Genomic DNA, 27,367 nt, shown 5'->3' on the forward strand with positions numbered 1-27,367 from the left:
ATAAATTTCCATTAGATATTAAATTGACAAAAACTCCTTATATAGAGTTGTTATTTAGGTCTTCAATAACAATATACAATGCAGAAAATACACAATATACAATGCAGAAAATTTACCTAATATAGATATTGTATTACTATGAAAACACAATTTGTCTTAACAAATATGAAAATATCTTCAAGTTTTTGTTGTTATTGTAAAGTGGAGATCGAACCGACACTGTTTGATTCACGCAATATTATTCACCGACCATAGACGCTAACCGCGCAGCAGACATCGTCGTAAAACAAGCACTAGGTAGGTACTTTATTACAAACTAGATTTCCGCCCGCGGCTTCGCCCGCATTTTCAAAGGAAAACCCGCATAGTTCCCGTTCCCGTGGGATTTCCGGGATAAAACCTATCCTATGTGTTAATCCAAGTTACCCTCTATATGTGTGCTAAATTTCATAATCGGTGTAATCGGTTCAGTAGTTTTTACGTGAAAGAGTAACAAACATCCATACATCCATACATCCATACAAACTTTCGCCTTTATAATAGTATTAAGATTAAGATAAGATAAACGTTATCGATAAAACGTTAACAATAAAAACAATAAACAACTTAAACCATATTTTATTTAATTAACTTATAATCACAATATCAAACAATATAAACGCCATAAAAAATTGACAGCAATTAAATTTTTAAACGCACCAAAAAACATGTAACTTTGGAAGTTTTATCATTATCAGATTACATTATATAAATTGTCGTTATTATGACTTATCGCTGTGAACCATTGTATGTTTGTATGTCTGCAAGGCTGGAACAAAGGTTAAAGTGGTTATTGTTGTACTAAGATTAGACATTTTTTTCAGATCCATTCAATAGAATTTGTATTTAGTCGTGTTTTAATTGTAATTGTTTTGTTGGACCTATATTACTGTATTGATAACGGTAAGACGAACATCTAGACTCTCTCACTCACTCACCTAGAGTTTAATTCATAAAAGCGCAGCACTCGAAGATACGCAAAGCGTGCACATACGCACATAAGGTTGATATAGTAAAAAGAAAGAAAAAGGGTGGATTAGACTCCATACATAATATCGAACTCAGTCGATTAAAATTCATAAGAACGAATATCAAAATTCGATGTTGTAAATTTGGAACACAAAAAGTGTATCTCCATAAACTTAAATTAGGATGGTACCTATAAAAGCTGTGATAATGGTGAAAAAGTACTTATTTCAGTAAATAAATAAAATCATGTAAACCATATATTATTATTATATTAAAAATAAATTCATGTAAACCATCATATTTCCTCCACATTTAAAAACATCATGGTAAAGCTAAAGACATCATGGTAATCCCCTGCTCTCAAAATGCATCTATTCTATATATACAAATCCGTTCCAGTTCTTTCATAAAAATGCAACACACAGAGTTCCTTTCGTATTTATAACATTAGTACAATGACCACACACTTATTGCATATCACCATTGACCATACATCCAGACCATCCACGTCAATGATTGGACACCACAAAGATCATTGCAAATCGTATTATCACCTAGTTACGTTCATTAAAATAGTTCAAATTATGAACTGTTGCGCAACAGAATAATGGAAAATATCGAGCCTTGACACAGCACCCTTACTTTCATTCCCCACTCGATGTGCGCCGGCGCAGCCCGTGCTCATCCACAACTCACTCGGTCGTCTTCACTCGCGGTGCCTAACGTCCGCGAAAGGTGTGCTTTCAACCTGTTTTTTTAATATATTATTTCACTATCACCTACCTATAGTTGAAGATCTCTTGAACATAAAACTGGTTGCGTTTTCCCAAATTATAGAGCGTTTTTCGCAATTTTATATCCAAATTTTTGGGAGTCGTAAAATGTTAATTGGACGCACAAATCACTTTAATTAGCATTAAAATTAATAAAATACAGCAAATAAAGTGTGACAAAGATTTTATATGTGGGCGAAACAATTTTTAATTACGTATTGTTTGCGTAAGAGCGTTTCCCACACTGCGACAATATAATTTTTTTGAAACAACGTTACGGACTAGGAACTGATAGGCATTAAGATAGGTTATGTCATCTGTCTTATATTTTTCCAGGTTTTAAACAGTTTGAAAGTACGCGTTAGTGTTTGTGCAGTGATTTGTGTGTGTTTGGAAGATTATATTGGGTAAGTGTTGCATTTGTTAACTTTATTTAAGCGTAAATGGTTGTTTAGTTAAAATTACTATTTGAACTGATAATTAATTTCATGTGATGCATTAATATTAATTAATGTTTGTAAATATTATCATTTACATTTATTATCAATTATAATTCTGTTAAGTATTTTACGGTAACTTTGTTAACATACAAAATTTAAATTAAATGAAAGTATTTAAACAAATTACTGAATCAAGTGTATTTGCGCTAAATAATTTATACGCAATAAATTTTATTATTATGTACAATTATGACATATAATAATTAATGTATCTATATTTCATTATCACTCTCAAATTAAGATCGTGTAAATCACACGTAATGTATCGAGCACGCGAAGGCTCGTTGAACTCTTTTCTACGAGCGAAGAATTCTGCATGTTTTATTGCCTATATTACATGATTTCCTTGATATCACTGCTTACTATTCCTTTTACATCGAACTTTTACACTTTGTGAATGTATTAGCATTATTATATAAGAGCAACCTTTGACTTTTAGATTCTATTCTCAGAATTTATTACAAATCTATCGTATGCAAATTTCTAATATTTTGAAAACAGTTTAAAATTATTCAAGAGGTTAATCATAGCTTAAGCGTTCAAATAGACGTCGCTCAACTGTGCTAAATTTTGTAATTAAGGATACTAACTGTAATAAATATATTTAGTATTTTAATTTAAAAAAAAACTCTTATCTCTCCATACTATAGAGACACACAGAAGACTCAAGACAAACTCAATTATCAAAACATGCAAACATCTACCAAAATTACCTTAACACAGTTACAGTACATCTCTTTGATATTTAAGAGTGAATTAGGGACATCGCAAGCCGCGGCACCTCTCAAGGCCGGCGTCCATTCTCATGCCGTTTCACAAGAGATTCCCATGTGATATTGTTTTTATTCACACAATATTGCTAATTGTAATTTGGGTGAAGACAAACATATATGAATTAGGTCAACATTCGTATGGACAAGTGTTATTTTAAGTGCTCTAGGTTATCTTGTTGATACGCTCTTAAAGCTGGTTTAATCGATATATAAATTTAGTACATATTATTTAAGTAATAAAAATAATCGTATAATCTATATCGAAAGTAAATCTTAAAAAAATGAAAGAAGCAATATAATTTACCGTCTCTACTATTTCTGGTAATTAATCAAAAGATAGAGCGAACGTCAACTTCAAAACTTTAGGTAGTTACTCTATATAGAGTTAAAGTACTTTACTAAAAATAACCCCGGAAAATTCACACTGCTATTAATAAAAAATAGTGTGACGTATTTCAGGAAACTATCAATTAAAATTGCATACTTATCATTCTCGAACATTTATAAGACACTCAATATAAAAATCAGGAAGTTAGAGCTCAATTGATCACCTTAGTCTTTTCATTTTTTCTTAAAAGAAAACGTTTAAAAAACTAGATCATTAGGTCGCATTTATCTACATTAAATCTAACGTTATTGCAACGCTCAAGCTTTTTTCTGACGTTGGATGTTTTTACTCATATCTCATAATCTCATGAGATAATGAAGATTGTGTGTGTCGCATAACTGAGTTAATGTTGCACTAATTACTAGCTATTATCGATGCGATGTACTTGTACTGATTTGTGTTGATTTATCTTTAGAGTTGTAGAGCAAATTTTTTTTTCTATGGAATCGTTCTTTTAATTGAAAAGAAAAACATATTTATTTTATATTATGTTGTGTATAAAATGTAAAAGGTGTTAAAATTTAACATTAATATGAAGATTTGTTGCTTCAAAGATAAAATAAAAAATTCTGAATTAATGCAAAAAAAAACAATAACTATTTTTAAAGATAAAAAAAGTTATTAACAATTATCTTATAAGAATAATATTCATGTACAAGATAACTAGAACTGTGCTAAAACGCGAATATAAATCATACCAAAATTACAAAAAATGAAGTTATGTACATGCATAATTTTATACCTAATTTTTGGCAGCGTTATAAAAATGTAATAAAATGTCACTAATTATTGAAATAGGCACACTTCGATCATCGTTTTGAAATAATATATTATCTAATAAATATAAAAAATATAACATTATAGTGTTATGTTAGCTTAGCATCTAGACAGACTTGTATATAACTAACAGTATAATATATGTATACTAAGATTGTATAACCTTCTTCGAATTTCGATGTATTTATTTCACACTAAGACGTAAATTAATAAATAAATTATGTAAAGATGTTTTCTAATAAGGTTTGATGCAGTCGCAGATCGGTAAAGTATGAGGAAACCAATATCCTTATTTTATAAATATCATTCTATGACCTAGTATATAAAGAAGACTAAGTTTTTATTACTTCGAGTTCTATTTATAGTTAGAACTAGAGTTTTTGCCTTTAAAAGTATAAGGGTGGGAGCAAAAAGTATATTCTCTTATATCGGCGATAAAAATATAATTTAGTTATTTATGATTATTTTAATAGCTAATGAACCAATTTAAAAGTTTTATAATCAATAGAAAATAAAGAATTCAACGAAATAAATTTTGGGAAAATATCATATAAGTAAAGTATGTAAAATATTATTTGTGCATTATGCAATATTATGTTTAATATTAAAACAACATATTAATAAGCACGCGTATTTTAAATTATTTTAATGACATCCGATAAATATTATACATAAGGTACTTGTAGTTCTCTAAAAGGCAATCCACACATGTAATAATTACGTAATGTATGTAATTATTTTCCTTCCTGCTGTAAACCGGGAATGCACGGTCGAAACTGACCCAGACCCTAAAGGTGAGTTCTCACCAACATATTCAACATGTTTATGGAGACTATGCTTTATTTTCTGTTACATATTAGAGTTCTATAGCATAATCGATCGATTTTTACTCTAAATATGACACGAAAACTTGTGAAGTCCATATTATTAATAGATATAATATTTTAATTCAAAGATAACAAAGAAGATTTGTATATATATACCTACCTAACCGAAATACTAAACTCTACATTAATACCAATACATTATAAGAGAAATTAAATAATATAGTTGTCCAATGATAAAACTATTCAACCCAAGTGTAAACGCAACTTTAACCAAACTTGATTTGCAAGTAACTAGAATCTTAATAATATTCGCAAACATCAAACAACACTCTCCCTAGAATGTCATATTAGACTAATATTTCTTTGACTATCATAATAAACTAGACGAGTATATAGTTTTGTATGAAAGCTAATAGCAAAATATATTGTTATAATTTTCTTAAAAAAAGTATGTCCCATTAAGCTCTAATTGTTCCCCGACGAGTACTAGGCCACAGCTTACCATCAGGCGAGATCGTGGTCAAGCGCTTCCCAATCAGGCGATAAAAAAAAATCTAGGCCCCTTAAATAGCTTCAAAAATCGTAATATATAAAGGCAAGTCAATCTAAAGTTAATCTCGATATCTCAATGTTGACGAAAAACAAAAATATCGAACATTACGCGTGATACAGGAAGAAATTTTTCGTTAACTAAAATCTGTTTTTGTTTTAAAATTTAAATTATTCACTTTCAAGTTTTTTGTACAAACCGGTTGAGTAACGTCCTTGATACCAAGTTAATGAAATTGAAAACATATTATATACTTTATTTATTATACTTTTTAAATAATTTAACATGAAAGATAGTCAACAACATAATAACAATAACACTAAAAAAAACTACAAGGAAATAAGGAAAGGAATTCGATCTTACAGCACATCATTAATAAATCTTTATTCAATGTACGAAACATAATTGAAGATACCTTTAATATTTTTTCTATAATTACATAAACACAAAAATGAGGAAAATGTAATAGATGTAATTTCTAACCACACATTAAAAATAATTTAGATAAGTACCTACTGCTAACATTCTCGATATCATTATTTGAAAAAGAAGAGCCTACTGTAATCGCTCTAAAACATTCGCAATTATAAATTTCAATACATTAAGAAAATTGTCTTGCAAAATACAAAGATGTGACCATTGAATATTCATCGAAGCGAGGTGTTAATTCTAGTCATTATAAATAAATATCGGCTAATACATGTGATTGGCACCGAACCGTAACAATATATTGAATGGGATTAGCTTCTGTCCGTCCGTTGCTTCATATGTTATTCGGATGTGGTACAAGTTATGAGGGAATGAGCTTTGAATAAGAGTAGTGAATAGGCATATTTATTGGCCCCAAGATGTTGCTTGGGGGATTGTAATGTTACTTTTGTATTATTTATTTAGTTGAAAATAAAATATAAAGTTGAATGTTATTTTTATTATGTAGACTTAAAAGGCTTCTTCGTCATTTATTTATTTTCATATTATTGCGGTCGTACCGTGCTAATAAAGATATAAATAAAATAAATAAATATTATAGGACATTATTACACAAATCGACCTAGTCCCACAGTAAGCTCAATTAAGGCTTGTGTTGTGGGTACTAGGCGACGATAAATATAATATTTAATAAATACATATATAGATAATAACACCCAGACCCAAGAACAAATAATTGAGTTCATCACACAAATATTTGCCCTGACCGGGGATCGAACCCGGGACCGTCGGCTCAGTAGGCAGTTACTTTACCACTGCGCCAACCGCGTCGTCGAACGTCGTCGAATATATCAGTAACGTCACTCAAATATCCATAATAAACTGCTTAATTGATTTTATTATAATATTTTATTTTAAGATATTTTATTCCTACAAAAAAATATTTCTTCTAACTTTAATACTATTCATCAATAAATCGCAACCTCTTATAACATAACTACATTATTATATATTTTGCAACACAGTTACAGTGGGCATTATTCATCGACCTTTAGGGAAATTGGCCATCTGGCCATAATCATTAGTCTTTGTACGTCATCTCACTTATTTGGCTTAGATTAGATGTTAGTCAAGTTGCATTAGTTGCTACTAAGTTATTTACATATTGTGGTAATGTGGATATGTAATGAATTCATGTTTAGTAGTTTATAGTCAATGTTTTGGGTTTAAAATTATTTATTGTAAAGTTTGTAGAAATAGCATTTTTATTCATTTGATATATTTAATTCGTCCTCGCTTTCAAAGAAAAACCCGCATACGCATAGTTCCTTTTGTTCCGGGATAAAACCTATCCTTCGTGTTAAACCAAGTTACCCTCTATATCTGTGCTAAATTTCATTATAATCGGTTCAGTTGTATTTGCGTGAAAGAGTAACAAACATACACACCTACACATACATCCATCTTCACAAACTTTCGCAATGGGTTTAAATTAGTTCTTGATAGTAGCACTACTAGCTAGTATGCATGCTATATAATTATTAGTTTTAATTATTCAAGAATCCTGAATCCTATCATTAGCATTTATTACCTGCGTAGTAATCTCATTTTGTGTCTTTTGCAATACATTCAAACACAACTATGTATTTATGTAGTGTAGAGTGTGATGGCATATTATGTTCTTTAGAGTTTGAACACTAAAATTGAATAAATATTTCGATTTAGGTAAATTTTTATAAACCCTAATTTAAAATTAAACATACGAAACTGCACAGATTATAGCAAAAACAGTACGGTTTGCAAACAAAATGTTTGTGTCAAAACATCATTAAGCTTATTTCGAACTAATGGCGAAATAAAATTATGAAGTTTGTATATTAATGCGATGTTTCTGTAGCGAATTATACGACAACTACTGATTGCAACTTAATTGAGGTGTACGGTGTGCAAAAAAGTTCAAATTAAATATTTATGTTTACGAAATGTTTAATAGATTTAGACCGTGAGAAGTGAAATAGATGAGCACTAATATCATAAAAATCGATAATTATGTAATTCGTAAGACCTAAAAATTAAAATGCATCCAAAAATAGTTAATTTGTGAAATATGGATTTGATTTCTATTTTTGTTTCTCTGTTTACAACACATGTAAAGATGAACACCTTCATTAAAAACATATTTTTTGTTCCTTTTTACGATATTATTCAATATTTTTTTGTTGCTCTAGTTTCACTTACATCCATGATATAACTCGAATCATCTGTTTAAAAATCTTTCAAAATCTCCGAAAAACTACATAATATTTCATATCGCAATTAGCCGCAGTTTCACAGTTTCCATACATCGTAATACACTCGCATAACTCATTACAACAATAATGTTTCAATCGTTTATGTTTCCGTATTCAGAGTACGAATTAAACCATACGGACGTCGTTCGCCACACGCCGTCTCGTCTTGCGACAGCCTCAGGAAGTTTCTTATCACTGCTATTGCCAAATGTTATTTGAATGCATTTATTTGATAAATCGCTTTCAGTTCACTTTACCTTAAACTTAACAGATTAATAAGCCTTCCTCGAAAACCACTTTGTATATTAAAAAAAGTTGCATCAAAATCCGTTGCGTAGGTCAAAATAAAGCAGTGTAGGGACAGATAGCGGGAAGATTTTCTGTTTTATATTAATAAGTGATAAAGTCTATGACCACTCTCGTAACAATAGTATTTTAAAATATGTATGATAATAGTTGACCTCGTTAGAAATTTGCATAAAATTTGACTGCATATTCACAAAAACTCGATTTCTTTTCAAAACGAGGTTTTCATTATTTAAATTTCAGTATTTCTTCAAAATAAATAAATCAAAATTCATATATCCAACCAAAAAATACAATTTTTTAAATGTGTTTTTCAACCAATAAATTGTATTTACCACACAATTAAAACAAAATACATCCTTATTATTCAAAAAGACCTCCATTGTATAAACTATGTCAAGTTTACCAACACCTCAGAAAAAGCAATATAACTTTTTTTTTCACGTTATCGTCAAGAAATCCTTAAAGTTAAAATTTATATCTTAAATACAATAACAATTTTATTTTGGTAAAGCACATACTATGTAAGATAAATGCATGTTTCATCATATACCACACAAGTTACTGCTTCCTTTTATAGACGCTATATAATATATTTATAACGAAATAAGTTGCGAAATACATATTGTATAATAACTGTTTATGCATTAGTGATTATGAAAATAATACTTTATGATTATGGCTAAAATTCCAATAGATAGAGAAGGAAAAATTAAAAACGCCGAAAATAAAATAAAAATGACAGCCCCGTCAAAATCATTTCTAACTTTCGGAAAAACAGACAGACGATTAAATTTTTTTGTTATTCAAATAACCAAGATGATTATGGCATTATTTTTAACGGTATATAATAGAATAACGGTAATATCTACATGTTCATTTAAAGCAAAACCGATATTTGAAATACATCCGTATAGTACATAAGGAAGTACATAAGTTAGTATTGAAAAATTTCTTAATTGATTTTTATTCAACCAGTTACTCAACGTATATATCCTGCACAAGTTTACAGGTAACCTTATAGCTTCAAGTTTAATACTAGTTGGCTCTTTTATTACATAAACTAGGTTACAAAAGAATCTAGACCACTCCTTAGAAATATCTATGTAAAACAACCTGAATCAATAGGATTTTTATATTTGGCATTTTTATTAATTTTTATTAATAAATTCATTCAAACACTATGCTGGCAACTTGGTCCAAGTTACCACTACATAGTATGAAAAAGCTTTCTTTGTCCCTATGTCCCTATGTATGCTTAAATCTTTAAAACTACGCAACGGCTTTTGATGCGGTTTTTTTAAGAGGAAGGTTAATTTATTAGGTTTTAAACGAAGCGGGCGAAAGCTACGGGTGGAAAGCCATTATAAAATAAAATAATAGTTAAAATTGCCTAGCAAACATGTATACCTATCATCACTACATAGTATAAAACAAAGTCGCTTTCTCTGTCCCTATGTCCCTATGTATGCTTAAATCTTTAAAACTACGCAACGGATTTTGATGCGTTTTTTTTAATGGATAGAGTGATTCAAGAGGAAGGTTTTAGTATATAATTTATTAGGTTTTAGACCAAGCGGGCGAAGCCGCGGGCGGAAAGCTAGTAGCTAATAAAATACAATTATTTAAACAAACTGTTGACAGCCCTAACTGGGCCACCGGAACTTTAAATATGTCGTCAACGGGATCTCAGGTTTCAAATATAAGTACTAAGATGTATCTTAAAGGTCATGGCCGTTATCTGTATCGAAAGTGAGTGCATAATTATCAAGGAAAGCTGATATTTACTTGTTTATTGTGTTTTATATAGACCATATGGTGTTTCTTTTGTTTTTTTTTTAATTATCACGCAACTAAAAGGGCTTTATATAATTTAATTATTGGGGATTTTTTGTCGAAATACCCTTACCGTTTACCAGCAAACTTTACTTAACTACAGATAAAATATTGTATGTAGTCGCAAACTTAATAATACGTACGTACTATAAACTATTGTATTAAAATTAAATATAATATGTACTTAACTGCCTTTTATGTGTGTAAGTTTACTGCCTGTATGTTCCGAATAATATCCGAAAATGCTACATCAATTTGATAGGACTTTAACCAACATGTAGCGGATCTTAATCGGATCTATGCAATTAATCAATTAACGCAGAGTCGTGATCTCAAGCTTGTTTTTAAATAAAATGCATGATGCAAAAACTAACCTTTTAGGTTTGCTGCTTCATTTAATTTATATTGAAAGAACCGGATCCATGAAATAATCTAATGATTCATAGCTTAGTGACATTCGATAGGTTTATAATATTTATTATTACATTAATTACTCTATAAAGTTATTACATGTCCTCAGCTTCGCACGGTCCTACAACCTATAATCTATAGATATCCAGTCAATAATATTTATCAATGCGTAAAATTTCATCGAAATCTGAATAATCGTTATGCGTGAAAGAATTGTGAAAAGTGCATTTTATTACAAATAATATTTTTAAAAGAAAAAATCGATCCCGTCTCGTTATAGATTTATTTCTATTCATTAAATAAAATGCCCACTGTGAAAAGTGCAATAAAGGTTCACTGACCTCGGAAATATACTTATTTCTCTTATAAATACCGAATTACATGGATTAATTGAAATTGGAAGTGGATAGGAGCAAAGAAGTACCTACTAACGGTCAACAACATTAAAAGTTTAAACCACCAAATTCTTCAGAAGAATGACATGAAATTCAAACTAGACCAATAACCGACAGCACAAATGATAGTACCTACATCATTATCTAACTTTCATAAGATGCGTGCGACCGCGTACCTGCACGCGACCACTTTCCCCCTCAAAATCATTGGATATGGTTTATTTACTATTTATTTTAATTAACTTTATTTATGTAATATAACCATTTTTGATTGTGGTTTGTAGAATGGGTAAAAAAATACATACAGAACTGTGCAAACGCGTGATGTGTTTATAAATTAATTTAGATATAGACATGTGTATTTTCTCTATTTCCGTATATACTAGTATAACTACAATTAAGAACAAAATAATAAATACAATTAATATTGATGAATATATTAACGAATTCACGATGCAAATCTGTGTTAAATAACGTCTCTTGATAATATTCCAACACAACCTGTGTTCTCGGGTACTTATTAAAAAAAATACTATGTACATTCTCATATTATATTGGCAATGTAAAATGTATGATAGGGCAGTATTAGATATACATATTATTAAAGTCTATTATATCGTCAGTCAAAACAATGACTCTCTACTATACTAGTACACACCTAGTAGAATCATGGCAGTAGACATATGGTACCCATAGGCCATAATTCACCCAGCATTTTATAAAAAACTAGCGGTCCGCCCCGGCTTCGCCCGTGGTACATGTTTACGTTTTCTCTACATAAGAACCATCCTCGTACTTCAAGGAATATAATAAAAAAAGAATTATCGAAATCGGTTCAGCCGTTCTCGAGTTATGCGCTTACCAACACATTTTGCGATTCATTTTTATATATAAGATAAGATTACCAACTAACATTAAATAAAACGCAACAATTCATACTTCATCAAAAACTTTACATAAAAAATTTCAAAATTTCCTCCATTTTAATTACAAACCTTTGCAGTTTCATTAAAACAGAATTGCGGCATTCATTAATATTAATGTAAATTATATCATCCGTATTACATTACAGTTTCAAGCTGTTCCCATACGATACGATCGTTACGGAGATACAGAGTGACGGACAGATAACGTTTTATGGAACACGTGGGAACCACATGCATTTTATGGCAGTTACACGATTTATGGTGGAGCTTTCTAGTAGAAATTGGTGGTTGCGAAATCTTCTTCTTGTGTGTGTTCGATGTTTTTGAGTCTTTCAATCATAATTGTATTGCTCAAGTTATAATGCAACATGCAACATAAAACACACACAAACTACATGATTATTTTTTCTATATAATTTATTGTCAAATTTATATTTATTACTAGCTTCCGCCCACGACTTTGTACGTGCATCCCCGTTTTTCCCCGTTCCCGCCAGACTTTCGGGAAATCTTTTCTTAGCGGATGCCTACGTCCTAACATCTACCTGCATGCCAAATTTCAGCCCGATACGTCCAGTGGTTTGGGCTGTGCGTTGATAGATCACTATATCAGTCACCTTTGAGTTTTATATATGTATATAGATACTGCATGTTTATTCTTTTGCTATAATTCCATTTTTTTACATAGCCGTTCGCCAAATTCGCCTGCGTTGTACCAAGATTTAGAAAAAGCCTTTGCTTCTCAATAATAGCCAATAGGAAATAAATTTTGCACTTATAAATTATTAAAACAAATAGTCCACTTATTTTAGAATTTATCCATTATAAACAAACTTTATTCTTTATAACATTAGTTAAATAAGCGTGGTGGTGTTTAATCTGAATCTTCATACATTAAGATTTCACTTAAATTCTAGTAACACGAATGATTCTGTGCTAGAGATATCGTGATTAGTTTGCATTCTCTAATTAGTATACAAGGTGCTAGTACAAAACTTAACAATCATTACAATATAGTATAAAACAAAGTCGCTTTCTCTGTCCCTATGTCCCTATCTTCAAAACTACGCAACGGATTTTAATGCGATTTTTTCAATAGATAGAGTCATGTTTTAGTATACAAGACAAAGCGGGCGAAGCCGCGGGCGAAAAGCTAGTACTTAATTGAAAATTGTAATATTTTTAATGAAATTCAAATAAGCCATAAACAAAAATATCTCTCCATTTGGATGTCATAAAATTTCTGGCTATTTAAAAGGCTCAAATAAATACATAAATAAATAAGCGAATTTTTTAAGTAGTAGAATTTTTTAAATATCTAAGACATATCATATACATTATACATGTATAGATTATCGACCTACTTTAAATTAAAACTGCTTAAATTAACAAGTTTTATGAGTCGTTAATAATTTTTTGCCCCCAATTTTTATCCAAATAATAAAAATACAAAGAGGAAATTCTTACATTTAAGGAAAACGTCTCTAAACGACCGCATTCGCAAATAATTACCACATAATTCTTTCACATGCTATGGACAATATAAGAAGCGTATTTTTCCGCATTATCATGCTCAATGAAGCGAGTATAATATAATGAGACAATCACATACTTTGAGATTACCGTTACACAATCGTTATGACAATCGATTCGAAGACACAAGTAACAGTATTTTGTTAGATACACGTAACCAACACATTTATGTGGTAATCGATAATATTGTCAACATAGTGTTAACTTTAAAAATATATAATGCTTTGCCAATTTTTATACTTACGTAACGAATTTCGAGGTCATTGCACTAGATTAGATATTGCACATCTTTAAATTGTCAAATATAAGTACCTATATGGAATGGAACATTGTCAAGTTTGAAAAAATAGGGCAATTATATCAAGTACGTAACCTTACCTTTATGGTGGGAAATGAAATTAATATTAACGAGATAACAAATAAAAAAATAATGGTTACCTACTTAACGTTAATTAAGACCTTAAATTAAGAATATTTAATATTTTTCCTATCATCTACGGCCCTTTTTTATTTCACTAAACGGCAAACTTATTATCATACTAGCTTTCCTCATAAGAAAACCCTCATAGTTCCCTTTCCCGTTGGATTTCCGGGATAAAACCTTCCAATCATTTGTCCTTTCTCTGTACAAAAACTAAAACTAACCCTGTACCCAAGTTCAGTGGTTTAGGCGTGAAGAAGAGACAGACAGATAGAGTTACTTTCGCATTTATAATATTAATAATTAGGATTATTCTTTTTAGTACCGAATAGCATCAATCTCACATGTTTTTTTGTTTTCCGTGAATATCTAAAGCCAAAACTACAATTCTACACAATTATACAACATTACGTACACACAAAAACAAAGCCATAACAATACAAACAAGATAATGTTTATGATGTAATAATTGCCAAAAACACTCGAGTTTTTCACATTTAGCGTGTCTTAACATCAGCCTGATTAACACATTACACCAGGTGACTAAATATAATGTAATTTACGTTATTTTTTGTATTATTTTCCCATCCTTTATCTATTGTTTAAATAGAGATGCCTTTTTAGGCGGCTTGTGCAAAACTTATTGTCTTTTGACCCGTAGAAAACATTTCATAAGATCTAGAACAATACGTATAAAAGTAGTATAAATTAATAATCTTAAACACTTAGTAGGGAATAAATCTATACTAATATTATAAAGCTGAAGAGTTTGTTTGTTTGTTTGAACGCGCTAATCTCGGGAACTACTGGTCCAATTTTAAAAATTCTTTCGGTTTTAGATAGCCCATTTATCGAGGAAGGTTATAGGCTATATATCATCACGCTACGACCAACAGGAGTGGAGCCACGGGGGTGAAACCGCGCGGAGCAGCTAGTATAATATAATAATTTAGGACTGACGCCCGCGCCTGTTTCTTTATTTGTTATTCTATTATTGATGAAATTGTCGTTTATTTATGCATATGTAGAGCAGAGTTCCATCCCATCTTATCGATCTTAAAATACAAGCTTCTAGATTTAAAGACCTTCTATATTATATGTATTACCTATGCGTAAATAATTACTACTAATACTAATTACTTTAATAATTAACAAAACACGTATATTTTTGTACTAGCCTGAGCCGATGACGATATTTTCAAAATAATATATAACCTTTCCAATATAAATAAAATAATGGAGTGTAATTAAAACTAAGTTAGTACCAGTTTTACTTACTTTGGGTACCTAGTAATATTTTTAAGGAAAAACTAATATATCGCATAATATGTCGAGCAGCCGAGTCTCAAGTTAACTTGTACCTTGATATATATTGGTCCATGCTTGTACCTACACTATATTATTTTTAATCATCTGCGCAATACGACATGTGCTTTTAGTTTAGAAACGAATAAATTGTTAGTTATGAATACTATTGCAATATTTGTTCAAAGTAAAGTAATATATTCCATGGTGCTGACATTTATAACATCTCATTAAATAAAACAGAAGCTGTAATTATTGAGAAATTCAATGTTGTTTTCGTTTTTACCATCATTAACATTAAGGAAAGGTTTGTCAATTCATCGATTATAATATGGTATAGGTATATAAGATTATTTTTATTAACATTGATACTGTTAAAAGTAAAAGAAAGGGTTTTGAAGGCTTTTTAAAAGAAAAGGGACTAATTAAAAATACTACCAGGAAAATAACTGTAAAATTATGGTTAATTAAAAATATTCACGGTGTATTTTAAATATCTAAATGTCAGTAATATCATTAAAATCAATATGACAAACAGTCAAAATTTTAAATGGTAATGCACTTAACTTTTGCTTAAGTGCAACTTTGCATAGGTTACTAGATGACTTTAAGAGGACACGACAAGGCTTCTGTTCTTAGTATGCACTAGCGGTCCGCCCCGGCTTCGCCCGTGGTACATAATATTTACGTTTTCTCTACATAAGAACCATCCTCGTACTTCAAGGAATATAATAGAAAAGAATTATCGAAATCGGTTCAGCCGTTCACACGTGATGCCGTGACAACGCGAAACGGGTGCGGACCCGCCGCCTTTTTATAGCTCCCGCCGCGAAGCGCGTCGAACGCGGCAACTGATACACAAAAATAATCCTTATGGCATGTAATTCACGCGCGATGACTTATAGCGTATTTCATGTATAACTTTGGTGTTTCTACACCGATTTACATGATTCTTTTACTATAACCTGCCCAGGAGTATGAAGAATAATTGTGCCAAATTTCGTTAAAATCCGTCGTGTAGTTTTTGTTTCTATAACGAATATACAGACAGACAGACAGACAGACAGACAGACAGACAGACAGACAAAAATTTTATTGATTGCATTTTTGGCATCAGTAGCGATCCCTTATCACCCCTTCATAGTTTTTTTTTAAATATATTTCATGTACAGAATTGGCCTCTCTACAGATTTATTATAAGTATATTATAAGTATATAGATTATGTTCTTATTTGCTAACCGCTTACCAAGACTTCGCCCGGGTTGGTAATAAAATAGCCTATGTTACTCGGTAGGGGTGTAGCTTTTTTTACTCGTATAAGTAAAATTTATATTTTTTAAAATCGTTTAAGGATTCCTCAAAAGGTATTCATCTTAATGTCCAAAAAAAGTTCGTATTTAATATAAGAATATTTTTTTAAATATTTTACTCTCAACATAAAGTTTTAATTCTTATTATGTATATTATCTTCTAGCTGCGCTCCGCGGTTTCACGCGGTCTTAGCGAGGCCTATGGGCTATAGACTACAGCCTTCCCCGATGAGTAGGCTATCTAACACCGAAATAATTTTTCAAATAGGACCAGTAGTTCCTGAGATTGTCACGTTCAAACAAACAAACAAACAAACAAATTCTTCAGCTTTATAATATTAGAGGTATTATAGATATACATAATACTTAATCATTGAATTATAAAGTGCAAACATAAAGCTGTAATAAAAGTATAGTAAGAAATCAATAAACTGAATAAATAAATAAATAAATAAATAAATCTATAGATTTTAATACGTTTTTTTTTGGAAGAATATAGTCCATAAATATATTGCAATAAAATCATACATTTCGATTATCATATCAATGTGTTTTGTTTATCGATATAAAGACCGTAAATGTGCTCCTACAATAAACCAATATGAAACATTTCTGACTAGGGATGTAACGATACCGATACAGATACCGATATATCGGCCGATATATCGGCAAGCCGATATATCGGTATCGCCGATAATAAATCAACCGATACCGATATTTTTTTATTAAATTCTTTCTTTTCTTTTATGTTTTTGCATTGTATTCATTCATATTGTTTTATTTCTGTTTCTGTAATAGTGTTAAGGAAGAGCGGAACCTCCTGACACAAGCATTTTATTTGCTTACTAGGAGTGTTCCAATTACAAATTTGTTTATGTAAAGGAAAGAAATAAATAATTTTGAATTTTTTTAATTTTTAACGTGATAACGTTTTTAAAATCGTTTTAGTCGGGTGACATGTTCATAAACTTGTGTCACACCAAAACCTCACGAGCGCGATCGCAGGTATAACGAGAGAGAGACGGACCGATCTCCCGTTTCATCTCGAGCGCTGCCACTGCATTATGTTATCACGTAAACATCTCGATCGTAAACCTACTTTACCAACAACCAATTTTTTTGATATCAAATAATTCAAAAATCCGCGCCCAATGAACGATGCGGGAGGCCGCCCGCGCGTGCGCACTTTGTTTTCTGAAAAAACTCTACCAATAGGCATGACGAAAGATTTTCAAAACCTCTTCCATAATGTGTGTATACGTTTATTAAACAAGAAAAACTCTATATTTCGCTAATATACTTGTCCGTATTTATGCAAAATGGAACCACTCGACAAATTTCGTTTTTTACTTTTATTGAAGAATACTCATTCAAAAGTGGTCTAAATTCTTATACAAACAAGAACCACATGATTTTTACGTTGGAAACAAGGTATACTAAAAGCAGAAAGGAACCACCAGCAACAACGAATAATACCATATTAAGCAAAACCGAACCACAGCACCACGGGACTGCTTTGTTCAAACAAATAAACGATATTACTATCATGTCATTTTATACAAAACAGATCCACACCTACTTGGTACCATTATACATTACACATATTTCTTTTAATAAAAATTATTTTTAATACACAAAATGGAACCAGGTATCTGTGGTATGGTTATGCGTAAAATAAATACATAATTTAATTGTAATTTTTTATTGCAAAATAAAACCACAAGCATTCGGTTCTATTATGCATAAATAAATATTGTAAAACATTCTGAAACCCATCATCGCTATATATGGAACCAAATGCCTTGACTTGTTACAATGCTTCTCATCTTTAAACAACGTATTTCATTACTTAAGTGCAAAACTCCAATTTTTTAAGTAAAACGTCGAACATCTGTCAATATAGGTGACATTCAGCGAAGTAGTTCGAATACGTGACGGTGTTTTTTTCCCCCGCAAAGTAAGTTCTATTGTTTTTGTTAATTACCTTTAAAATTAAATGTGAAAATGTTTAGTAATAAACAAATAAGCAAGCAATTGGTAAGAAAAGCATTGGAGACGAACACCGAAGATAATAATGAAGATACAACGGGTAAGTAGTTTTACTTAATGCATTTAAGTACTTATTGAATCTGAGATGCAGGTACGCTTTATCCACTTTTGATTCATTCCCGATTGTGGTGTGATTTTAAGAAGATAGTTCATTAAGTAAGTACAAGAGGAATCCTCTGTGGATTTACGTATTTTAACGACAATGTCGTTGTTCACGAAAGCGCGGTGAGTCGAATTAAGAGATCATTTTGTTACGATTCATCTGTCATTGTGAGATGAAACTACTAAAGTCTAAGCCCTGTTTTAAAAATAACTGTCGATGATCTAGATACCTACCTACTATTTTGGTAAAATACGTTTAGATTCAGATTCAGTACAGTACATTCAGCCACATCATTCAGCGCATATAATTATTTGTTTGATTTTAAAACTCGCGCGGCTACTGTTTTGACCGGAACAAGGCCCTAGCCTGCGAAATTCAAAATTTTAACAAGTTTATTTAATTTTTTGCTAGGGTTGCCACTGTTGCGTATGATTTTTAGGGTTCCGTACCCTGCAAAGGGTAAAACGAGACCCTATTACTAAGACTCCGCTGTCCGTCTGTCTATCCCTCTGTCTCATGAACCGTGACAGTTAGATAGTTGAAATTTCATATGATGTATTTCTGATGCCGCTGTAACAACAAATACTAAAAAACAGAATAAAAAAAGACGTGTGGCACTCGGGGACTGCCACGGTAAAGCTATTGCATAGCATGCCTTCAAGGCTCAAGCCACACCTCCGAGCCCGTCAGAGTGGAGAGCGTGAGGTTTTTTCGTAACGGAATTTCTCGATTCGGTCCCCGCGCTCAAGGCCCGCGATAGAAGCTATGCAATAGCTTAATAAATATTTAAGAAGCTCCCATACAATAGATAAGCCGTGATTTTTTTTTGGCGTTTTTATAGATAATGGTACGGAACTCTTCGTTGCCCGAGTCCGACTCGCACTTAGCCAGTTTTTTGTACATGGCGCATGTACATACAACATACTTAGTCGTCTAGCAGGGACACGGCTTTATAAGAACTAATAATATTTTGCTGTCGCCATATACCTACCTACGTATAAAAGTCACGCGGCTTTATTATTTTGATTTAAAGCTTTTTTCTTTTTATTACAGAAGATAACGAAGAACCTTATACGTCGCTGCCTCTGGAGAAGCTTTCTTCACCTTCTAGCGATAGGTATTCAGTCCATATTACATCTCATTCCACAAGATGCACAGTTTTTATAACGGTCTCATTAGTGATGATGCAATAGAAGACCACATAGATGGACTAGACACGGTGGATTTCGAAATCCAATTTGATGATATCGTCGAATAAACGTCCTATATAAGTATTATTTTATATATTTTATTAATTAAAGCTTTAATTACGATATTATAAATACATAGTTTCATTTATATCATTAAATCCCTGGGATGTGGTTCCTTTTTGTATAAGAGAAAACCTATCAATTGATAAATGTTAAAAGGAACCACATGCACATTTTCTTAATTATCTAGTAATTTTAAGAATATTCAGAGCAAATTTATATACACATACTTAAATAAGTAATTTATCAATGAATTTAAATAAAATAAATTTTAATTTTACTTCATCTAACAGAGCTGCAAATGTTTTTGTAAATCCTTTGATATCTCAGAAGTGCGTTTTTGCTGGGTGGTTCCTTTTTGCTTAAATACGGACACTTAAATTTAACGAAGATAAAAGCTATTTTTCAAAAAATATTTATTAACTGTGCCAAAACAGCTCACAGGTGTCATGGCGTAGGCGTGACGTCACTATTACGTAAATACGTAATTATCTGTATGCATAGCGAAGCAAAATTAAACAAATATTTAATTATTAAGTATTATAGAATCTAATTTCAAAGTTTATAAGTGGTTGCATTATTGCAATGTGAATCTACATAAAAATAATACCCAAAAAAAGTATTAAAGAGAAAATAATATGAAATGATTGTATAAATTGGACGGAGAGAAACCCGAACCACATATAGACTACAGGCCCATGTTGAAAAAATTATGGGTCATTTGACCCAGCACCTGACCTATCTAGAATGATATAAGAGCATAAAATAATAAGATTCAGCACTATGATGTCACTCGTAAGCTGTCCACCTGAGTGCAGATGAGAATTCGAAAGTTCAGGTAGAGATTTTCTCCCCTTGTCTCCATGATTTTTGTACGGCGTTGCGGAATAATGGCTTAAAAGCAGTATAGAAATAGTATGACACAGATGCCGTACAAAAATGGTGGTCCACAAAGTCGGAATTTATTTTTATTTTTCGACAGTTGCCAGGGTAAATTTGGTCATTTGATTTTGTACGGCATCTGTGTCATACTATTTCTATACTACTTTTAATCAATTATTCCGCAACGCCGTACAAAAATCATGGAGACAAGGGGAGAAAATCTCTACCTGAACCTTCGAATTCTCATCTGCACTCAGGTGGACAGCTTACAAGTGACGTCATAGTGCTGAATCTTATTATTTTATGCTCTTATATCGTTCTGATAGGTCACCTGGTGGGTCAAATGACCCATAATTTTTTCAACACGGGCCTGTAGTCTAATATTCGTGAATTCACAATTATATATTTTCTGTTCTGAGTCGATAAAGCATACGTTAAAAAATAGAAAATATATAAAAATGCGTATTCTCAACATATTCATAACAACAAAATATACCTGACGCGAAGCTGTTTACATAGACGTGATGTCACGCGTGTTTCAGTCAAGATGGCCGACTGCAGAATTTCTATGTTTTATTTTATTGATAATCTCATTAATCTTAATGTTTTTACTATTTCTAAGTGACTATTTTTAATTTATTTATTATAAATTTTCCCTTAAAAACACTAATTCGATCATTTATGGATACTGTCGTCATGCCTATTATAGTAAACTTTTATTAGTACTGATTGTATGACGTGTATTAAAGTTTAACTGACTTCGTAAAATAATAATACTAAAATAAATGGTTTTGTTGTTTTTTGATTTGGCATTTTTATTTAAAAGAATACGATTAACAGTTGTCTCTGTTAAATGTTGGTAACTTTTCATGCATAATTCACTATTTATTTTTCTACCAAGCCATCGATATCGGTATCGGTATCGGTATCGCCGATACATTACTACAAATATCGGTATCGGTATCGTATCGGCAAAATCATGTATCGTTACATCCCTATTTCTGACCATCACGATGTCTCAATACTAAACAATGATTCCCACGGTTAATTATGGGGGTTTAAGACATCATCTATTGGTATCTAATTCTGACAGTCACGATGTAACGACTCGTTATAGTCTGTATTATTGACTAAAGTTTGAGCATGTTTGCTAAAAGCTCTACAATTTTATGTACTCTGTAGTATTAATATCTGTGGTATTTTAAATTATAAAATTTTGTTATAAATACGAAATATATTATGTATAGATTTGCATAATAAACTGCAAGAATACATAATTATGATAATTTTTGTATAATTCTCACTTTTATATTCCAAATTTTTATGGTAACTACATACTTAAAATAATCAATTACCTTTAGATCCACGCATATCTAGACATCCACGCAGGCGAAGGGACTGTTATCAAACTCAGAAAGTAATCCTGAGTCCAATATGAAATATTTTACAAATTAATAATTATTTAATTATCCATTTCACTATAAATTCTAAAATCGCGGCTGTGGCTTACGTGAAAGCAAAGCCTACAGACGGACATTCTTTTTTATAATATTAGTAGGTATTGATGATATTATATTGCCTCATGTTCTGAAACGTTGAATAAGAGTTTAAAATAATAACAAACAGACGTACTTGACCGCATAATGAAGTAACTTATAATTAACGCAAACTATTGTCTCGAAATATCATAATTTTGTACACAAAGTTCAAACAAACAACGTTCTCAAAATTAAAATACAATTTTACGTAATGGAAAGTTGTTGGTCAAGGTTATGTTGGTTGCTGTTTATAATATTATTGTTTAAAAAATCATTTTATATGAGACTAGCGGTCCGCCCGGCTTCGCCCGTGGTACATATTTCGCAATAAAAGGTAGCCTATGTTCTTTCTCAGGGTTTAAAGATTATCTGTGCCAAATTTCATCAAAATCGGTCCAGTAGTTTATGCGTGAAAACCATACATACATACCTACATACATACAAACCTTTCCTCTTTATAATATTAGTATAGATTTCAACAAACTCTGGAACATTTACTTGTTGTTATCTGATTTTTATTTTTAATATTAATTACGGAATTGTTATTGCTTTTGTACAAATTACAAAACGATATTTTCGATCAGAAAGTTGTTTTTTGTGCATCACAGTGTTCATAAAAACATCTTTGTTTATTTCGTAGGTAATTATATAATTTTAGTCCAGGCAAAACTCATATTTTGTCATTAGTATATGCATCAACTGCAAATACAATACATTGCACGACAGAGATCAATTATTAGTAGCGACAAGTTTGCCTTTTAGCATTATAAAAATATATTTAAATTTCGCAGTTTAAAAGTGGCTATGTACAACATAAACGATTAAAACAAGACAAGCAAATTTCGATAATGCAATAAATTCACTAAATAATTCGAGTTATGATATTGTATAAAATATAAATGCGATATATTTATAACTGCATATTATATTGCATCATATTATCAAGATGAGTTAGATTCATGATATAACTGAAAGTAATCTACAAATGCTAAAGAAATCATTTTAAATGCCGATGTATAGATTGCGCACGACATTATTGTAATTTATTGCTAAATTTCATAATCTAGTTAAGTGTATCAAATATTTTTATATTGAGAAATGTAAAGGAAGTTGACATATTTTATCGTGATGAGATGTTTAATATAACAATTTCTTCTATGTAACAAAACAATTTTAATTCTATCTGTGTCTATGTCCAGACCAAGAAGCTTATATCTAATGTCCAGACTGAAATGATTTTAACAACATATTGTCGTTTAATTAAATCATAAAATTAACGAAGTATTTTCGTAAATTTTATGCTGCGCTGCCCGTAAACAGTAAATTAAGCTTCTATCTATAAATTTAGATTCTTTTCAAATGTATTCATTTACAATAACATCTTATTCAATTTCATAAGGACTTCGCACGTTTGCTTACTTTTACATTAACTTTATGTTTTTAAACAATTTTTATGCTGTCTTATAATATTTGTGCTCCCTTAGTAAAACCTATCATGTCCCCTTGCCTTATAACAAAAGGATTGATCAATCAAAGGTAATATAAAAATGCATCAGATAAGACAATCAGAGCACATAAATATTCACATATACAGTGAATCACGACGTCTGATAAATGCCAAAATCGTGTATGAACATCGCAATACTCTCTGTCAAGGGCGCCATATTGTTTATGGTTCTGTGACGTATAATGTTAACTCAATTTAGATTATCGATTATAATCTATAATGATAGAAGAGTATATTGATTAATTGTCCCCTCCATTAATAACCTTATACCACGCTTATACTCTCCTCTAATTTCTCTCTGTACGTCTGTTTGTCTGGAAGAAATATGTAGCTATGTAGCGATAAGACCGCTATTTGTTTTCATTTATAATTAGATTAATAATTATTATAGTAAAGTAATCTTAATCTTATCTTAATTCTTAATACTATTATAAAGGCGAAAGTTTGTATGGATGTATGGATGTATGGATGTATGGATGTTTGTTACTCTTTCACGTAAAAACTACTGAACCGATTACAATGAAATTTAGCACACATATAGAGGGTAACTTGGATTAACACATAGGATAGATTTTATCCCGGAAATTCCACGGGAACGGGAACTATGCGGGTTTTCCTTTGAAAACGCGGGCGAAGCCGCGGGCGGAAATCTAGTAGAGCAATAAAGTATACATTAATAAATTCTCTGCAGCAAAAAATGTAATAACCATAATTAGGGTGCTTTTTCACCTAAAATGTGCGAAGATGTGCAGCGAGGAATGTGATTGTAAATAACCAATAGTTTGGTTTCAAAAGCTAAACGCTTCAAACTAAATGAAGCGATATGATTGGTTCCTTATAAACCCTTTCCTCGCACATTATTGTTGGAAAAGCACACTTTGAAGGAATAATTAGAAATTGTGACATTTAAAAATTTCATTTTCGGTAATCTTTTACATGCATTGCTCCGTGCATTGATTTCCTTGATAAAAAAGGTAGGCAGGTAGCAGGTAATAGAAGTTACAAACATCATTTTGTAACTTCTATTACTTTTTACTCTTTTAAATAGGCTTAATCTACTTTCAAAAACTTCATACAAACATCCACAAATGAAAAACTTTCTACACTAAATAATAAATATGCTACTTATTACAATATTCATTTCTTTTATTTAAAACCAAGGCGTGGGAGCTATCCCATTCATTTGTTTCATCAATTGTCGAACAATCAGTTGAAAATAATAGAATCGAAGTACAGACCTCATCACGTCTGCGGTGATTTGTCAGAAATCATTTTATCTGTCCGTCCGTAGTTACGTAATAGTCACTTTCAAATAGAAAGGATATACCCATCGATAAATCACTGTGTGGGCAGTAAAGTATTAGACGATCTTCATTTATATTTTGTTTTTAAAATTATTTCAGAAGAATAGAAAAAAATTACATGTTGGTACCCTACCTTGGTAGAGCTCTAAAAATAACATCTACAAACACTAACAATTTTTTTTTATATAAACCTTTATTATGTTTAAAAAATTATTAAAATAATGAAAGATGAAATGTAGGTAAAACAACATCTAAAAAGTCAATAAAATATGCCCATATCGTCTTTATTTTAATTAAAAAAAAAGATAGAAATAATAAAACATCAAGTAAACCAAGCTCTTACTTTAATATTTTGGGACTAAACAGAATATTCAAATTCTTTTTTTTTCTGAATTTAGTTTAATATCATCGCTGCTAGCTCATTAACTCCGAATCTCGTACCAATTGTATCACTCCACTAACATCGTGATCGCCATACCTCGGGTCAGCTGGCATCATTTATAATGTAACTATGTATTTACTACATTTTTACGAAGGTACTAAGATCCAATTATTGAAGCTTGAGAGAAGGAAATATACATTGATTTCTTGAGATGTAATGACACAAAAGACTACGTAGTACGTACACATAAAAAAATACTCTAGGGTTGGAAATAACTGAAATACATAATTACAATTACAATACGCTCAATAATTATGTCTTAGTGAATTTTTGAATGAAATATATTCATGCTGTAAATAAACGATTCCATATTTTATATAACTAACTTAAATCGTAAAATCTATATACTAAGGTGCTACGATCAAACTGCACAAATAACAGTTAAACAAAAATCTAAAAATCAATTAAACGATCAAAAATACATTTTATATGCAGCTTATTGCACTTTAACCAACTTGAAAGCAAGGTCAGAAGTTACCGCTTTAAGATAATGGCTTCACCCAATATAACAATTATGTACTATTTACACGCATATAAATGGTAAATAGAGTTTTACTGCACTTTATTTAATTATATCTACTAGTTATGGTTATTTAGATAAAATATTTTTTAATGTGCACAAATATTTAAAACTTTAAAGCAGCATATCTATACTAATATTATAAAGCTGAAGAGTTTGTTTATTTGTTTGTTTGTTTGAACGCGCTAATCTCAGGAACTACTGGTCCGATTTGAAAAAGTTTTTCGGTGTTAGATAGCCCATTTATCGAGGAAGGCTATATATATTATATATATCATCAACCTAAGACCAACAGGAGCGGAGCAATGCGAGAGAAACCGCGCGGAACAGCTAGTAAAGTATATAGACGCACTCAATATAGCCTGTACTGCCTGTACTAAATACTTACTTTAGAATTTATAATATTTGTAGATAACTTAAACTCAATTGTTTCGTTTTTGAAATGATATACCAAATTTTTCCCCTCCTTAAAACTAAGTGGCATCTGCATACCTGCGCTTAGCCAGCGTAGTTTATAACCTATATCTATGCTTATACTGAACTTTCTTAGCAAGCCTGTATCCCTACAGTGTTAAAGCATAGACAAATGATGAAACACCGCGCTACAAAAACCTTTGTTTTTAATTCCAACGTGCCAAATAGTACAGTTTCATGCACTATTTATAAAACAAAACATCAGGATGCGATGGTCTCGATAGGAGCTGGCGTGAAATGAGATTAGCGTTCCATTGTTAGGGCAATTACGTGGTGTCCGTGAGCTCGGAGCCTGGACCCATCAATGTATTTTTACATCTTTAGCTACCGATCTGACTTTTTGTTGTAAAGGTCACTGTGTATCGATAATTGGAAGCTTAGGTATAACAAGATGTAGGTCTTTTTTTTCTGCTGTAATTTTAGATGCAAAAAGATTACTTACTATTAGAAGACTCTAGTAAATATTTATTTGATATGTTTCTTGCCATATGAATTCACAAATACGTAAGTAACAATACCTCCTATTTGAAACTAGCGT

The 27,367-nt window shown here is 31.0% G+C and overlaps 1 protein-coding gene across 1 annotated transcript in view; it reads left to right on the forward strand.

Annotated features, from left to right (window-relative positions):
* The first annotated feature begins 1,617 nt into the window (after positions 1-1,617).
* Positions 1,618-27,367, forward strand: part of LOC149899860 (uncharacterized) — a 41,729-nt gene continuing 15,979 nt past the window's right edge. The window contains exons 1-2 of the mRNA XM_090114073.1: positions 1,618-1,743; positions 2,118-2,188. The gene's annotated coding sequence lies outside the window, so the exon portion shown is untranslated. The remainder of the gene's footprint in view (positions 1,744-2,117; positions 2,189-27,367) is intronic.

Source organism: Colias eurytheme, chromosome 20 (genome assembly GCF_061535395.1).
Source record: "Colias eurytheme isolate Ceu_HAF_F1 chromosome 20, ilColEury1 Martin Lab GWU primary, whole genome shotgun sequence".
In the NCBI taxonomy this organism is placed as follows: domain Eukaryota; kingdom Metazoa; phylum Arthropoda; class Insecta; order Lepidoptera; family Pieridae; genus Colias; species Colias eurytheme.